At 43.5% G+C, this 12,655-nt stretch overlaps 1 protein-coding gene across 6 annotated transcripts in view; it reads left to right on the top strand.

Moving 5' to 3' along the window:
* Positions 1 to 12,655, top strand: part of LOC145344001 (xylosyl- and glucuronyltransferase LARGE1) — a 448,675-nt gene that overhangs the window by 190,178 nt on the left and 245,842 nt on the right. The window lies entirely within an intron of this gene.

Below are 12,655 nucleotides of genomic sequence, written 5' to 3' on the forward strand. Positions count from 1 at the left end.
GTCTGAGACTTGTTTTAATACCTCCTTAAGTGACTTGATGCCAGTTTTTATTTGATAATGCTCCTGGGTGATGTGTAACTTTAAAAGTGCTACATATATGCTGCTCTTTGTTGTTATGCTATGTCCACCCTCCCCCCTCCCTCCCTCGCTCGCTCGCTCGCTCGTTCGTTCACTCACTCTCTCTCTCTCTCTCACTCTCTCTCTCTCACTCTCTCTCTCTCACTCTCTCTCTCTCACTCTCTCTCTCTCTCACTCTCTCTCTCTCTCACTCACTCTCTCTCTCTCACTCTCTCTCTCACTCTCTCACTCTCTCTCTCACTCTCTCTCTCTCAAGAACATCCGTGTACCCAAACAGGCACGGAAATGTGGCGATTAGGGCATTTTCACAGTAACTTCATTGCTGTGTTAATGTAAGCCTACTTGTGATACTAATAAATAAACATATCCCTTCAACACTACCTACAAATTGTCAATTGACCTATCCAACAAACCAAGCCAAGGTCATTATTTGTAACTTAGTGTACAAGAGCAAGGAGGTTATTCTGAATTTATACAAGACAATATTTGGACTTTATTTGGAATATTGTGTACAGTTTGGGTGCCATATTACAAGAAGGATGTGAACACGTTAGAGTGCAGAATAAGTTTACAAAAATGGCTCCAGAGATGAGAAACTTAAGTTATGAAGCTGGATTGATGAGGTTGGGACAGTTCTCCTTGGAAGGAAAAAGGCTAAGAGGAAATTTCACATAGAAATGTTCAAAATCATGATGGGACTGACAGAGTAGATAGGGTAAACTATTCCTACCCATAAAAGAATCAAGAGTGAGAGGGAACAGATTTAAAATGATTGGCAAAAGCAGCAAATGTGAAATGAGAAAAAATCTTTTCACGCAATAAGTTGTTGGGGTCTGGAAATCACTGTCTGGAAGTGTGGTGGAAGCAGATTCAATCAAAGCATTCAGGAGGGCATTAGATGATTATTTGACGAGAAACAATGTGCAGGGGTACAGGGAAAAGGCTGGGGAATGGCACTAAGCCATGATGCTCCATTTGAGAGCCTGTGCAGACACGATGGGTCAAATGCCCTGCTCCAACACCAACAATTCTCTGATTCTGTGAACTTGACCTTTCCATTGAACCAGCTATGCATATCGAAATACAGGGCAACGAAACTTTGTGTTAAAGTGACAGAGGCTTCCATTCCATCTCACAGAATACAGTGTTTCTCTCCTTAAAAAAGCTACTGTCCTTTGAGCAAGACCATGAAATGTTGTTGGTATGTAATTGGGTATATTGGAGAGCTGCTGTACAAATTAATTTAATCGTGTTTACTGGAAAAGTGCAGTGACATCACAGTTCCTTGACATGACATGATTATAATGGGAGGGCATTGGTTGCATTGAATGAAGAACTAATTAAAACATTCAAAGACAAATGGACGGATTCCTCAAGCGAGTTGTGGTTTGACGTTAGTTCATAATTAATGATATACGCGCGCACAAACCAGAAAATGCTAGAAAATCTCAGCAGGTCTGACAGCATCTGTGAAGAGAGAACAGAGCCAGTGTTTCGAGACTGGGTGACCTCCACAGATTCTGTCAGACCTACTGAGATTTTCCAGCGTTTTCTATTTTTGTTTCAGATTCCAGCATCTGCAATGTTTTGCTTTTATTATAATGATAAACCCATATAGGACTTTATAAATTTATCCTTAATGTTCAGTAAGTGCTTTGATCAATATTCAGATTGAGCAACCAGTTTGAAGCAGTGTACCAGTCTCCAGTATGAAAGCTACACACGCGTTAAAATCAAATTACTGCAGATGCTAGAATCTGAAACAAAAACAGAAATGCAAGTCATACAGATTCGAAACGTTGGCTCTATTCTCTCTCCACAGATGCTGTTGGGCCTGCTGAGACTTTCCAGCATTTTCTGTTTCTGTTGCTGCTAACATATGTGGTTGCCTGAACTCATTCAGTCACAGGAAATAGAACTTCCCTTCCTCATCCAATGCCGAACTATTGCAAACCAGAACAATGTAACCTCACCCAATGGAGCATGTTATAATTTTCGTCCCAGTCTCAAACTTCTCTCGGGCGCATTCTGCAGTGTAAAGGAGTGCTGAATAAAACATGGGTATTTTCACTTGTCCAAGACGACCCCATTTCCACTGCACTAACACCAGAAGGGAATTTCTATCAATTTAGATAGAACTTAATGTCCTTCCTGTAACGAGTTTGGTCGAGGCAGGGATGTATTTAATCATGTGCAAGGGAGGCAGATGAGAACTCTGCCGCCTTCCTGCTCATGCCCCGATTAAATCTGCAGTTGGATGGCCTTTGGATGGTCATCTTCCCTGTCATCAGGTGAGGCCCTTGGGTGGTCAATTAATTCATACTTACGGGCCTCATCCTATTTGCTGTTATGGCAAGTGAGGGATTTGTCATGCAGGAAGCCAAAAAAATGAACCCTGTCAGGGTTGCATGCTAGTTTCCAGAGAATTCTTCATTCAAATGCACTTGGTGTCAGCCAACAGGAAGGGGTGGCCCACCTCAGTCCTTGATCCCAGAGAAGGCCTGTCGCTGTTCAGTTAAGCTGATTGTTGACACAAATTCAGCAAGACTTGCTGAAAAGATGCAAAACAGGGCTGCCGCCACCTCTCTAGTTAGTGGATATATGGTATTATACCTTTAAGGGCTATCAGAATGAGCTCACTAGAAGGGAAATGCCATGTAATCCAGCCTTAGCTTCACTCTTGCTTTCAGCAGAGCGTGCGCACACAGCTCTGATGTCTTCATACTTTTATATCTATATACGACTGCACTCACATGCCTCATCTTAATAAATGAACAAACGTGTTTCTAAATCCCTTGTGAGAGATTACTGCCTTGTGTCTGGTATGTAAATAAACATAAGGTACTATATTGTAATAGTAATATGACAGACAAGTCCTAGGTTACTTTCATTAAATGCTGCCCTTTGTTTGTCTGCTTTTCCATTTTGTATGAATTTTTTTTGAAGATTAACCAGTTGGGTTCATCAGTCAGACACACGTGCAGTTAGGTTCAGGCCGACACTTAGAGTAATCTGTCTGCACCGTGCATCACTTCATCTGATAACAGAGAACCTGTCACACCAGATGGATACTGGATAGGTCTTAGTATTCCTGCATGATTATCACACAACTTGACAGGAATATATACATTTCAAATCGAACTGCCTCCGGCTCTTCAAACAGTTTTTACTGTAAATCACATTTTCTTGGGAAGGTTTGGACGGAGAAGATTTTTTAAAAGATTTGAAATTGTAAGCTTCAGAGGAAGCAGGAGGCCACTGAGCCACTCCCATCCACTATTCAGTTAGATCATGCTGATCTGGTTCTCTACTCCATTTACCTCATCCATTTATCAACATGCTGAAGGTTACCGTTGACCAGAAACTGAATTGGACTAACCATATAAATGGTATGGCTACAAGAGGTCAGAGACCAGGAACTCTGCAGTGAGTAACTCGCATCCTGACTCCACAAAGTTTCTCCACCATCTACAAGGTGCAAATCAGGAGTATGATGAAATACTGTCCACTTGCCTAAATGACTGCAGCTCCAACAACGCTCCAGAACAAAGTTCATTTGATTGCTACCCCTTCCACAAACATTCATTTCCTCCACTATTGATGAACAGTCATAGCAGTCTATCTACAGGATATACTGCAGAAACTCACCAAGGGCAGCACCTTCCAAACCCATGACCACTACCATCTAGAAAAGCAAAGGGCAGCAGATGCCTCAGAACACCATCACCTGGAGGTTCTCCTCCAAGTCACTCATCATCCTGACTTGGAAATATATCACTGCTCCTTCATTGTCATTGGGACAAAATCCCGGAACTCCCACCATGGCAGCACTATGAGTGTACCTACACCTCAGGACTGCAGTGGTTCAAGAAGACAGCTCAGCGTCACCCTCTGAAGGGCAACTAGGGGTGGGCAATAAATGCCAGCCTAACCAGCGATACCCACATCCCTTAAATGCATTTTTAAAAACATCCATGTTTGCTTCATATCTCTTGAATCCCCCATCTGACAACAATCTGCCAAACCTTGAAAGCTCCAGTGTCAGTAGCCTTTCAGGGGTGGGATTTCCACATTTCTACTGCCCTGTATAGGAAAAGATGTTTTCTCATTTCAGTCATGCATGGCCTCAATTGATAAGATTATGCCCCCTCATTCTGGATTCTTGCACCAACTGTAATACATTTTCTGTATTTACCTTATCAAATCCCTTAAAATATCTTCAACATTTCAATTAAATTTTGTCCCTGACCCACGCCTGTTTTTTTCCTAAGCTCACAAGGATTTAAGTAGTACTTGTGATGGGGTCTGACCAAAGTTGCTACAACTGTAGAATTATTTCCTCCTTTAGTATTTCAGCCCCATTCTGAAACAGGGCATTGTTGAGCTGCAGAGATGGCTACGCCCTCACCAAACTGTCCCAGTACAGCCCTGACCCTGATATCTACCCAACAGTGTGGAATATTGCCCAGGTGTTTCATATAGGCATTTAATTTAGCTCAGTTGGCTGGACAACTGGTTTGTGATGCAGAGCATTGCCACCACATGGGTTCAGTCCCCGTACTGGCAGAGGCTCTCAACCATGCCCCTTGCCTGAGGTGCACTGAATCTCAAAGGGGAAAGCAACCTACGGTCATCTGGGAATATGTCCTATATATAAAAAGTAGAGCAAAAACACCCAGCCAATTACCAGCCAGTCTACTCTCAATCATCAGCAAAGTGATGGGAGGTGTCATTCATAGTGCTATCAAGTGGCACTTACTTTGAAATTACATGCTCACTGAGGCTCAGTTTGATTCCTGTCAGGACCATTCCGTCCTTGACTTCGTTACTGCCTTTATCCAAATATGGATAAAAGAGTTGAACTCCAAAGATGTGTTCAGAGTGACGGCCCTTAACATTAAAGCTACATTTGACTGCATGTGCCATTAACTGTGCCCTAGCAACCATCACTGCATAAGTTCCTCAGGGTAGTAACCTAGGTCCAACCATCTTCAGCTGCTTCATAATGACAGCTTCGCCACCTCCCCGAAAAACGTTCAATCCTTGATAAGTGGCAAGTAACATACATGCTACACAAGTATGCACCATCTACAAGATGCACTGCAGCAATCCACCAAGGCTACTCCAACAGCAACTTCCAACTCGGTGACCTTTACCACCGAGAAGGACAAGGGCAATAGATACCTAGAAACACAACTGCCTATAAGTTCATCTCCAAGCTACATACCATCCTGAATTGGAAGTATATTTGATTTGATTTATTATTGTCACGTGTATTCACATACAGTGAAAAGCATTCTTTCATGCATGCTATATAACAAAACATACCGTTCATAGAGAAGAAAATGAGAGAGTGCAGAATGTAGTGTTACAGTCATAGCTCGGGCGTAGAGAAAGATTGAAGTTAAGTCCATGCAAAAGCCTGACAGCAGCAGGGAAGAAGTTGTTCTTGAGTCAGTTGGAATGTGACCTCAGACTGTGGCCTTGAAATCATATGTAGACCAGACCAGGTAAAAATGGCAGATTTCCTTCCCTAAAGGACATTAGTGAACCAGACGAGTTTTTCTGACAATCGACAATGGTTTCATGGTCATCAGTAGATTTTTAATTCCAGATTTTTTTTTGATTGAATTCAAATACCACCATCTGCCATGGTGGGATTCAAACTCGGGTCCCCAGAACATTAGCTGAGTTTCTGGATTAATATTCACATGGTCATCGCTTCCCCATATCCCCTATCCTGAGTGCTCTGGACAATATTTATCCTTCAATTGACAATGATTCAGCTGAAAAATTTTCTCCTCACTATTCCATTTCCATGTTGGTGTCCTTGCTGTGTTCACATTGGCTGACACTTCCCTGACACAATAACAGTGACTACAGTTCAAAAAGCCTCTACTTGGCTAGAAGCAGCTTGGAACATTCTGTGGTTGTGAAAGGCACTGTATAAATGTATGTTCTCTCTGTCATAATTATTCCTTCTTTATAATCTCACTGATTTATATGAAGGGTTTATTGAAACTACAAAAGCAACAAATAAAACATTTTCAGTTTGTGAACAATAGCCAATTTGCGATCTAACAATTTGGGACCTAACATATGGTCCATGTAGCTCCCTTGAGAGAAACAGATGACTTGGAACCCAGGGTTCAGCACAGACCATTTTTCCCCTGACTGGGTCTTTTGCATGTTAGTTGATAGAGATTGGCTAGTATGAATAGTCTACAATTCCGTGATTGTTTCTTGTGATGGCCAGGTGGGTAGAAATGGGCATTGCTATTTTATCGTCCAGTAATTCTTAATGTCCTGAGGATCTTATTTTCGATCAAACACAGGGATCACTTCTAGCAGGTACAGTCATAAGAACATAAGAAATAGGAGCAGGAGTAGGCCATCTAGCCCTTCGAGCCTGCCCCGCCACTCAATAAGATCATGGCTGATCTGTCGTGGCTCAGTTCCACATTCCCGCCCTCTCCCCATAACCTTTAATCCCCTCTCTTATCAAAAACCCATCAACCCGCGTCTTAAAAATATTTAGCAAGGTAGCCTCCACCACTTCAACGGGCAGAGAATTCCAGAGATTCACCACCCTTTGAGTGAAGAAGTTCTTCCTCAACTCTGTTCTAAACCGCCCCCCCTTTATCTTGAGGCTGTGCCCCCTAGTCCTACTGTCCTTTCTGAGCGGGAGGAGTCTCTCCACCTCTATCCTATCCATCCCATTCATCATCTTATACGTCTCAATGAGATCTCCCCTCATTCTTCTAGACTCTAACGAGCACAAGCCTAGTTTATTCAGCCTCTCCTCATAGCTCAACCCCCTCAACTCCGGCATCAGCCTAGTAAACCTCCTCTGCACTCCCTCCAAGGCCAAAATATCCTTGCGTAAGTACGGCGCCCAAAACTGCACACAGTACTCCAGCTACGGCCTCACCAATGCCCTATACAGCCGCAGCAAGACCTCCCTACTTTTATATTCAATCCCCCTCGCTATGAAGGCCAGCATCCCATTAGCCTTCCTGACCACCTGCTGCACCTGCAAGCTGGGTTTTTGCGACTCATGCACAAGGACCCCAAGGTCCCTCTGCACCGTCGCCTGCTGCAGTTTTTTGCCACGTAAGTAATAATCCTTCCTACCATTATTCCTACCAAAGTGGACCACCTCGCACTTGCCAACATTAAATTCCATTTGCCAGTTCCTGGCCCATTCACCCAGCCTATCTAGATCCTTCTGCAGACTCTCCACACCCTCCGCGCAATTTGCCGTTCCACCAATCTTGGTGTCATCAGCAAATTTCGACACCATACACTCGGTTCCCTCCTCCAGATCATCTATATAAATGGTAAATAGCTGAGGCCCCAGCACCGACCCCTGGGGCACTCCACTAGTCACCAACCGCCAATCCGAATAGCACCCATTGACCCCCACTCTCTGCCTCCTATTTGACAACCAATCCTCTATCCACGCTAACACCCTACCCCCAACTCCATGTCCCCTGACCTTCTGCAATAACCTCTTGTGAGGTACCTTGTCAAACGCCTTCTGAAAATCAAGAAAGACCACATCCACCAGCTCTCCTTTATCCTCCGCCCTAGACACATCCTCATAGAACTCCAGAAAATTGGTCAGACACGACTTCCCTTTAACGAAACCGTGCTGCGTCTGCTCTATCAAGCAATTCCCCTCAAGATACCTCGCTATTTCCTCCTTGATGACGGATTCTAACATTTTACCTACAACAGACGTTAAACTAACCGGCCTATAATTCCCTGCCTTTCATTAGAAAACAGCCACATGGGACGTCATTCATTTGCATGCAGTGTTGGATTTGTTCACATTACTTGCTCAGAAACTGAGTACTGCATTGTATCTGATGCCCTGATTACGCCCTCGTAATGTGGAGATGCCAGGGCATTGGACTGGGGTAAGCACTGTAAGAAGTCTCACAACACCAGACTAAAGTCCGACAGGCCCCCCTGTAGTAACCACCACTAGGCTGTTCCTTTGTCAGGTGGGTGGGAGTTCTGATCACAAACAGGGCATATAAAGAGACAAACTCAATTTACATGAATAATGATTGGAATGTGTGTCTTTACAGCTAATCAAGTCTTAAAGGTACAGACAATGTGAGTGGAAAGAGCATTAAGCACTGGTTAAAAAGATGTGTATTGTTTCCAGACAGGAAAGTTAGTGAGATGTTGCAAGTCCAGGCAAGTTGTGGGGGGTTACAGATAGTGTGACATGAACCCAAGATCCTGGTTGAGGCCGTCCTCACGTAAGTGGAACTTAGCGATCAGTCTCTGCTCAGCAACTCTGTGCTGTCGTGTGTCATGAAGGCAACCTTGGAGGATGCTTACCCAAAGATCAGAGGCCAAATGCCCATGATCGCTGAAGTATTCCCAACAGGAAGAGAACAGTCTTGCCTGGTGATTGTCGAGCGGTGTTCATTCATTTGTTGTCATAGCATCTGCATGGTCTCCCCAATGTACCATATCAGGTAGACGACGTTGGCCAAGTTGCAAGAGTATGTACCATGTTCCTGGTGGATGGTGCTCTCATGTGAGGTGATGGCATCCATGTCAATGATCTGGCACGCCTTGCAGAAGCTGCTGTGGCAGCGTTGTGTGGTGCCATGGTCACTGTTCTCCTGAAGGCTGGGTAGTTTGCTGCAGACAATGGTCTATTTGAGGTTGTTTGAAGGCAAGAAGTGGGGTTGTGGGGATGGCCTTGGCGAGATGTTCGTCTTCATCAATACACCCTCGTATGCCAGGCATTCGACCATGTGGCATTGTCATTGAGCGCTGAATATAAAAATAGCACTAATTAGACCCCAAAACAATTTTAAAGACTATCAGACTGCTGAATTTTCAGGAAAACTGACTGTCCTGTCAAACGTGACACCAGGGATATCTGTGGCCTAGTCCATTCTCCAAGGCAACCAATCAGAGTCCAGTGACCAACCAGTCAAAGCTTGTTTCTCATGCAGATTAAATTATGTTTAACTTTGAAATTTGGCATTCTTCTTTATGACTTGATGAGTGCAAGATTAAAAACTTTGGTATGTTCCTTTGTTCAGCAGTGCTGAAGATCATGATAGGCAAACAATTTCCAAAGCTGCTAACAGTAGCATTCCTTTCCATGTTGTTTAACTTATTTTCAGTTTGTTTCTATGTTTCTTTCTTAAGAGGGATATGGGCCAAATGCAGGCAAATGGGGTTAATTTAGATGGGCATTTTGGTTGGTATGGATCAGTTTTGGCCGAAGGGCCTATGTTTGTGCTGTAGACTCTATGATTCTATAATAATGCTTATCGTCATCACCATTGAATGACCTGGTAGAAGGGGGTTCTTGTATCCAACACGGCAACTGGATCAGCTTTTTTTTATACAAACAAGATTATGTATTTAGACTAACTGTGGTTTTAATGGAAAATGAACCATTGCATATTGTCAATCTTCTTAATTCATCAGACCATAAGAAATAGGAACAGGAGGAGGCTGTTCGGCCCCATGAGCCTGCTCTGTCATTCAATAAAAACATAAGAACTAAGAGCAGGAGTAGGCCATCTAGCCCTTCGAGCCTGCCCCGCCATTCAATAGGATTGTGGCTGATCTGACATCCTTCATGTCCACTTTCCTGACACTTCCCCTTGATTCCCTCACTGATCAAAAATCTATCTCAACTTTAAATATATACAACTCAGTTTCCACATCTCTCTGTAACAAGAATTTCCAAAGACTCAACGCTCTGAAAGAGGAAAATCCCCCTTATCGCAGTCTTAAATTAGCAACCCTTTATTCTGAGATTATGTCCTCTGGTCCTGGACTCTCCCATGAAGAGAAACATCCTTTTACCATTTGCCCTGTCAAGTCCCTTAAGAATCCAGTATGTTTCAATGCGATCAGCGTCTTATTCTTCTAAATTCCAATGAGTATAGAGTCCCAATCTGTTTATCGCTTCTCGGCCTTTTGGCTAAGATTAAGTGTAGTGTAGAATCTTCCCTCATAAGGCAATCCCTCCCTATCGGGGATCATCCTAGTGATTTTTTTCTGAACTGCCTCTAATGAAATAATATCCGTCCATACCTCGGAATAAAGATGTAAAGACACAAATTAATATAAGAAATTACCCATTGGCCCACTGACCTCTCACCACTAGTACTCTTAATTGCTGACCAGAGCTTGATACAGTTAGAAGTCTCTCAACACCAGGTTAAAGTCCAACAGGTTTATTTGACAGCCCAAGCTTTCAGAGCACTGGCCCTTCATCAGGACACCCAACCTCCACTCCCACCCTGACAGTAACCCCATCCCACCTCAAGTGACTCCTAACCGAATTTTTGTGGTGTCTTAATTTCCTTTGACTCTTATTACCTTGTTGCAAACCAATTTCAAACCTTTGAATGAAGACGTTTTTTGCCAGTGTAAATTTACTTTGCACAAATCCGAGTCTAAATCCGCTTACCTTTCCTGGTTAACTTGTCTGGAGTAATAATTGGCCCATCTATCCACAACATTTAATGCTAGATTAGTGAGCCTTTTTTGGTGCTGGTCACGGGCAACTGAAGAAACACAGTGGAGATTCTGATGTTTACTAGCACCTTGAATCCCATTATGTGAAAACAGCAAATTTACTGACAAAACAGATTAACGACTGGCAGAGGAATGTACTACAAAACCTTTGATGCTGAAAGATAAAGTGTCGCATATATTGGAAGTAACCTTTCTACTTCAAAATGCAAGTCCTCACTATTTTCATTTGGCCCCATGTCCCATGCTGCATTAACATCATTTGCCTTTCTGCCCATCATTCTTATGCTAGCTCTTTGAAATGGCTGTCCAATTTGTTCCACTACCTGAATATCTCCCCAAAACAAGGGAGATGTTTTTCCCTCTGTATATATTTGTCTAATTGTTCAGTGGATTGGAGAAGTTGGGGCTGTTTTCCTTGGGGAAGAGAAGGCAGAGAGGAGATTTTATCAAAGTGTTCATGAGGGGTCTAGACAGAGGAGATGCAGAGAAACTGTTCCAACTCATGAAAGGGTCAAGATTGAGAAGGCACAGATTTAAAATCATTAGTCAAAGAAGCAAAAACAACATGAGGAAATCCTTTTACATACTGCGAGTGATTCAGGTCTGGAATGCACTGTCTGAGAGTATGATCGAGACAGTATCAAACAAGGCATTTAAAAGAGCATTAGACTGTTGGAAAGAAAGAATGTACAGAGAAAAGGGGCAGGAATGGCAGTAAGTGAATTGTTCGTTGTGAGAGTCGGTGCAGACACAATGGGCTGAATGATCTCATTGAGCGATGCTGTGAGTTGCCAAGCGAAAATTCCAGATGTGATGGCCGAGAGCAGCGGCTGGAGATGGCTGTGACAGAGGGTAAATAGCTCAGTTAAGATTGAGATTTTCAGCAGGTCTGATAGCATCTGTGGAGACAGAATAGAGCCAGCGTTTCAAGTCTGGAATCTGGATGTCTGGAGCTCTGGCAAAGAGTCATCCAGACTCAAAACATTAGGCCTGTTCTCTCTCCACAAATGCTGTCAGAACTGCAGAGATTTTGCAGCATTTTATGTTTTTGTTTCCGATTCCAGCATCTGGAGTATTTTGCTTTTTTGTTAAATTGAGATCTTATTGTTGCCTGTGTTTCTAGTATCTGTTCCCCCTCTATCCTTGGGCCCACTATTGCACACTGACAGCAGATTGAGGAGGTGGGGAAGGATTAGTATTTTTCCCATTCATACAACCAATTCAGTAATCTAGAACCTACACGCACCACCCTGCTGACTTTCTCTGATGCCACTTCTGCCGACATCTCATGGAATATGTCCAGCCTGAGCTGGCAACCCTATTTAAGAGATGGTCACTTCCTGTGTCTAGGTAGGCCTGGCTGCAGGGTTTGAGACCAACAAAACCAGAGGTCCATGAATATCAGTTGTGCATGTGTGCTTTATTAGATTCATTTGTAGGATATGGGTGTCATTGGCAAGACCAATATTTATTGCCCATCCCAGATTGCCTTTGAGAAGGTGGTGGTGAGCTGCCTTGAAATGCTGTAGTCCCTTTGGCATGGGTGTCTGTATATATGCACATGTGCCTGTGAGTCCATACGTGTGGGTGTGCATGCTTGTGTGTGTCTGTGTGTGTGGCTTTCGTACAATAAAATGTCCCAAGGCATTTGAAAGAGGGTAATTGTATAGAAAACATGGACACTGAAGCAAAGAAAGAGAGATTAGGGCAAGCGGCCAAATGTTTGGTCAGAAAGTTCAGCTTTAAGTATGTCACCAAAGAGAGAGAGAAGTGGGGAAAGAGGGCGGGAATATGGGTGGTGGAGCTGAGGTAATTTTGGGGTATTTTTCGGGCTGTTTGCGCCAGCAGGATTTTCTGGTCTCGCTGCCATGAACGGAGCTGAGTACCAAATTCTCCATCCTCGCCTGCAGCAGGTGTGGGGTGTGAACAGTCAGTAACATTGCGCCTATGGAGTTTAAGGCTGAGATGGCTAAAGGTTGCCAATGCTGGGGTGAAATAACCAGTGGATGGTTAAGGTATCCACTTCTCACCCTGCCATAAACATCAA

Source organism: Carcharhinus amblyrhynchos, chromosome 6 (assembly GCF_965287045.1).
Source record: "Carcharhinus amblyrhynchos chromosome 6, sCarAmb.v2.hapA, whole genome shotgun sequence".
NCBI lineage: Eukaryota > Metazoa > Chordata > Chondrichthyes > Carcharhiniformes > Carcharhinidae > Carcharhinus > Carcharhinus amblyrhynchos.